The sequence below is a fragment of the Trachypithecus francoisi genome, unplaced genomic scaffold, assembly GCF_009764315.1.
Source record: "Trachypithecus francoisi isolate TF-2019V2 unplaced genomic scaffold, Tfra_2.0 Contig00660, whole genome shotgun sequence".
In the NCBI taxonomy this organism is placed as follows: domain Eukaryota; kingdom Metazoa; phylum Chordata; class Mammalia; order Primates; family Cercopithecidae; genus Trachypithecus; species Trachypithecus francoisi.
In genome coordinates, this window is record NW_022680803.1 from 25,347 (window position 1) to 31,505 (window position 6,159).

Genomic DNA, 6,159 nt, shown 5'->3' on the forward strand with positions numbered 1-6,159 from the left:
CAATTCCAGGTCATTGAGTTTTTCCATTTAAAAATATAAAAGATACAGAAAGAAGAAGATAACGAGTCATCCACATTCCCACCACCTGGAATTAAGTACTGTTCATATATGTACATATTTTTTCTTCCAAATCATTTTAAAGTTACTCTCATTTAAAAAAAAAAAAAATACATGCTTAGCATAGACCATACCAGCAATACATAAAAAGTACAGATATGTAAAATTTCTGATCATCCTAAGTTCAAAATAACTTTTGTTAACATCAGGGCAACACTGATAGAATCATGTTCTTCTGGTATATCTACAGAGAGAAGAATACATATTTTAACTAGACTGTCCCCCCCACACCCCTGCAAAAGAAAAAACAGAACAATAAAGATATATATATGAACTATATATTATATATATACACATATACATATATATGGGAGTTATATATTTTATATATATACATGTATATATGTATATGCTTTTGTAAAATTGAGCTTAGACTGTATTTTCATTTTGCAAATATTCCATTTAATAGTGCATGAATTAACTGAAGACAAAGAGACAGAAACAAATGAAGGAATTCCTGAACTCTCAATCACATTTAGAGAGACACTTTTCTAAAGGAATCCTCTAAAGCTAAACGTACATTAAATTAAGTAGAATGCATTATGATTTGCAGTGGGTTTTTTGTTTTTGTTTTTGTTTTTGTTTTTGAGACGGAGTTTTTGTTTTTGTTTTTGTAACTCTGTTGCCCAGGCTGGAGTGCAGTGGCTCGATCTCGGCTCACTGCAACCTCCACCTCCCGGGTTCAAGTGATTCTCCTGCCTCAGCCTCCCAAGTGGCTGGGACTACAGAAGGGCTAATTTTTGTATTTTTACTAGAGATGGGGTTTCACTATGTTGGCCAGGATGGTCTCCATCCCTTTACCTTATGATCCGCCTGCCTTGGTCTCCCAAAGTGCTGGGATTATAGACTTCAGTCATAGTTCCCAGCCTTTTTCTTTTTCTTTTTTTTTAAGAGCAGCATCACTTGCTTTGTCAACCAGGCTGGAGTATACTGGCACGATCTCAGCTCGCTGCAACTTCCACCTCCCGGGTTCAAGAGATTCTCCTGCCTGAGCCTCCTGAGTAGCTGGGATTACAGGCGCCCGCCATGTTAGCCCAGCTGGTTTCAAACTCCTGACGTCAGGTGATTCGCCTGCCTCAGCCTAGCAGCCTTCTGTACAAAGGGAAAAGCTATGCAGCTCTCGCGCTAGTTAGTTTATAGTAAACACGATCACAGAGGCTCCAGCGAGAAGGACGGGGACATCTCACTTCACCATAAACCAGGGAGAAGAACGGCGACATCTCATTTCAGTATAAACCAATAAAAGCAAAAATCACCCTTTCACATATGCTCTTTTTGCAATACAAAAATTCAGGGAAAAGCGCGAACGTAGTCCCCCCAATATCACTAACTACACAGTCGAGTTTTCCACATCTGGAATAAAATGGATAAACCACACTCTGATCAAAAGCACCTTCACAATGACGCTATCTCCCCTTCCAGGTAAGTATGATTAGAGACGCCTCCACCCTGCCACAGCCCCATACGCCTCACCCTTCACACGCACGGTCACTTGCCACGCGCTTGTCCCCCCCACCGCCCCCACCATGCCACCCCGAGCCCTCCCAGCCCTGACACACAGCTGGGACGATCACGTCCAACCGGCGGTCCTGGACTTGCTCCCACAGCACCAGAAATCCTTCGTGGCGAAGCAGCAGCCCCTGCGCTGCCTCATCTACATAGGAATCGCCCTATCCGTGATGTCACCGACAGCGCCTTTCCCGGTCCCCGTCTGCTCTTCCGCCCCACCCTCCGCCACTCAGCCGCCCAACCAGCTGCGGGAGCCGGCGGAGGAAGTGACACCCGCCTCTATCTCCTTTCCCTCCCTTCCCCCTTCCTGGTCTCTCCCAAAGAAGTGGGTTCTTAACCTGTGATGCCAACGATCCCTCTGGCCGCCAAATGGAGCCTGTGCTGTCTTCTTCAAATAATGACTTTTAATGCACAAACTAGAAAGTTTAGGATTACAAAGAAAACCGGTTCTTTTGACAAACGTTTATCCTTGTGATACAGCATTCTGCTTGACATTGGAAGTCGTTCAATATCAGAGAGAAACCGTATCTATGAAACTAGAGAGGCTGCTCAGATGACTGCAAACCAGCCATCCTTGCTTGTTTTATCACTAGGAGTGTTATAAAGACGGTTGTCCAGTTTCATGAATCTTGTAGGGTTTTTTCAAATACAGCAATATACAAAAATGTGCTGCCCCAGCAGAGCACACTGGACACTCAGGCATGATGCTGGAGTCATTTTATCATCTCTTCCACTGCCTTCTCTAGACCTTAGCACTTACCTCATGTTAACACTTTATATTCTGCAAAGACAGAAACAAAGTCATCCAAATTTGGCAAAAATATTTGGGGGAAATTTTATTTCAGGTGTTTAACTGATTACTTTTAATATGTAGACTACAACACCAAACTCTGACAATACTCCACAGACTTATTAATGGTTTCCACCCCGTCTCTGCAAATCTATCAGGCAAGTTTTGCCTGCCCTTTACTTTCCTATAAACTGAGTCATCCAGTGTGTAGTGGGTTTTGGGGGGAGTGTTACTGCCCAACAGGTACACCTTGCCTGCTGCTTAGACAGAGCCAATTTTTTGACACAGGGGAATTGCAATAAAGAGCTGCACTCTTTATTTGGTGGATGGGGTCCGGTGAGTTGGGAGTTCTGATTGGTCAGGTCGGAGATGAAATCACAGGGAGTTGAAGCTGTCCTCTTGTGCTGGGTCAGTTCCTGCGTGGGGGCCACAACACCAGATGAGCCAGGTTATCAGCCTAGCTGATGCCACCTGATCCACTGAGTGCAGGGTCGGCAAAATATCTCAAGCACTCATCTTAGGTTTTCTAATAATGACGTGATCTCCAGGAACAATTTGGGGAGGTTTAGAATCTTGCAGCCAGAGGCTAACATAACTCCTAAACCATAATTTCTAATCTCGTGGCTAATTTGTTAGTCCCCCAAAGGCAGTCTAGTCCTCACGCAGGAAGGCGGTTTGCTTTGGGAAATGGATATTGTCATCTTTGTTTCACAGCTAAACCGTAAACTAATTTTCTCCCAAAGTTATTTCGGCCTTTGCCCGGGAATGAACAAGGTCAGCTTGGACGTTAGAAACAAGATGGCATCAGGTCAGATCTCTTTCGCTGTGATAATTGTTCCCATTGTAATTTTTGCAAAGGCCGTTTCAGAAGCAGGGGCATAGGTTTGACTTCTGTCACTCGGTCTTATGTCTATGAATTTTTCATGTTATTCATATGGTTATTTGTTTCTATGTGTATTTCTTTGTATGAATATACATTAACTTATTTATTTATTCTGCTGTTGTTGAACATGTTGACCTAAAAGAAGGAGGCTGAAGCACAAAATATAATTTAGAGTTTACTTGAGCCAACTCTAGTCGGCTGGAAGACAGCTGCCTGGAAGACTCCCACCCAAGGAACTTTGGATCTGAGTTCCCGTTGGCCTTTGTCACAAGCAGGTTTTTATTTTTTATTTATTTTATTATTAGTATTATCATTATTTTGAGACGGAGTCTTGCTCTGTCGCCCAGGCTGGAGTGCAGTGGAGCGAACTCTGCTCACTGCAAGCTCCACCTCCCGGGTTCTCACCATTCTCCTGCCTCAGCCTCTCGAGTATCTGGGACTACAGGCACCCACTATCACGCCCAGCTAATTTTTTTTGTATTTTTTAGTATAGACAGGGTTTCACCGTGTTAGCCATGATGGTCTCGATCTCCTGACCTCATGATCCGCCCGTCTTGGCCTCCCAAAGTGCTGGGATTACAGGTGTGAGCCACCATGCCCGGCCCACAAGCAGGTTTTTAAAAGTCAAAAGCGGGGACAGACAGTGGGCTGATAGAAAGCTGCCTGTCAGGAACTCTCATTGGTTTACAGAAATATCATTGTTGGTGATTGGCTATAAATATCATTGATTGGTGATTGGACAAACAGTACCGCAAGAATAAACCTTTTCTTTTCTGCAATCATAGGCAATGATTTTCAATACCATTGTTTTCCCCCTGCTAACATTTTGTCTGAATTCCAGTAAGTCAGCTTATGAAGTAGTGTAAAAAAGGGTAATAGAAGCCTAAGAGGTGGATCAGTGTATCATTGGGCCCATATCATAAGCATGTTTCTGGAAGAAACTTGTTCCCTTTATCCTTCCAGAGATCCCTCTCCTGCTTGGGAGCTCCCACTAATGCTTTTTTTTTTTTTCCCCAGAGTCTCGCTCTGTTGCCCAGGCTGGAGTGCAGTGGCACAATCTCAGCTCACTGCAACCTCCGCCTCCCAGGTTCAAGCAATTTTTTAGAGATGGCATCTTGCCCTGTTGCCGAGGCTGGTCTCCAACTCCTTGCCTAAAGCAATCCTCCCACCTCAGCCTCCTGATTTTCTGGGATTACAGGTGTGAGTCAACCAGCCTGGCAGTGCAAGAAAAAGAAAAAAAAAGTCAAGAAATTATTGTTTATTTTATTTTATTTTGAGTTGAGGTCTTACTCTGTCACCCAGGCTGGAGTGCAGTGGTGCAATGATAGTTCACTGCAGTCTGGATCTCCTGGGCTCAAGCAATCCTCCTGCCTCAGCCTCCCAAGCAGCTGGGACTACAGACGTGAGCCATTGTGCTGGCTAGTTTTATAAAGTTAGCTCATTTTTTAAAATTTGTAGAGACAGGGGTCTCACCATGTTGCCCAGGCTGGTATTGAACTCCTGGCTTCAATCCTTCTTCTCTCCTCGGCTGCCTAAAGTGCTAAGATTACAGGTGTGAGCCACCACACCCTGCTTTTCATATTTTAATTTTATATACGTAATTATTACGTATATTACTTAAGATAATTGGGGCAGTAATCTCTTTAATGTTTTAGATACTTAATTTATCTATTCACTCCACTGGAAGAGTATGCCAATTGGTTTCATAAGAAAATATATTTATAAATCAGAAAATTTCTTTCCACCAATCTAGGGGGCATTGAAAAGCAAATAACTGCATTAAGTAACATCATTTAAGGTGAAAACAGATGCAGTGGTATCTATTAACAATGCTTATCAGTGAGGGAAACAAACTGAAGAAATGAACATCGTTAGATCCTTGGAAAACACTCACTGTTGAAAATCTGAGTGATTCTGTGATACCCTTTTGAGTCTGGCAGGGCATTCTCTTTCCAGAGCATATAAAAGTAAGTAAATCATTTCTTTTCATCCATTTTCATTAAGAGATCAGCTTCCTTGATGTTCTGGAGATTATTAAATTTGATCTGTGGCCACATGCAGTGGCTTAAGCATGTAATCCTAGCACTTTGGGAGGGCAACGTGGGCAGATCACTTGAGTTCAGGAGTCCGAGACCAGCCTGGCCAACATGGTGAAACCCCATCTCTACTAAAAATACAAAAATTAGCCAGGCATGGTGACACATGCCTGTAATCCCAGCTACTCAGGAGGCTGATGCACAAGAATCACTTGAACCCGGGAGGCCAAGGCTGCAGTGAGCCAAGATCATGTCACTGCACTCCAGCCTTGGTGACAGAGTGCAACTCTGTCTTAAGCAAAAAAAAATTTGATTTGTATACTTGTAAGAAGTGCTTATATTGCTGACTCCATTGCTTATTTGTGATTATAAGTGTATAAAGAGAAAATATCTTTTCTCCTTTCTGTAGTGTGACTTAAACTTAATCCTTAAAGGACATGTATTTCAGCTGGTTAGAGTTTTTTTAGCTAGTAGAAACCTGAGTATACGAATCAAAGAAAACTGCTCCTTACATGCCACAGACGTAGTTTTCTTTCTGTACTAAGATTTCTTTTAGGTATAGTAATTTGTTAAAGCCAAGAGCTCCTATGGAATGAAGTTAGTTGGGAGGGGGCATTGAGTAGTAAGATCATCTTTATAATAGAGATGCCACTCTTGCAGGTATTGACAGCTATTGGGCCCAAAAAATGTTACCAAACATTGGAAAGACAAGATACGAGCAACTTCTCATTGCTGCAGTCTCAAATATCAGGAAATACCATTATCCTCAGGACAATGAACAGACCATCGAAAGAGACTCACAGACTCGATCCGCTGTCATGTAT

At 42.8% G+C, this 6,159-nt stretch overlaps 1 pseudogene; it reads right to left on the reverse strand.

Annotated features, from left to right (window-relative positions):
• Window positions 1–1,408: 1,408 nt before the first annotated feature.
• Window positions 1,409–1,547, reverse strand: LOC117087508 (annotated as a pseudogene).
• Between the last annotated feature and the right edge of the window lie 4,612 nt (window positions 1,548–6,159).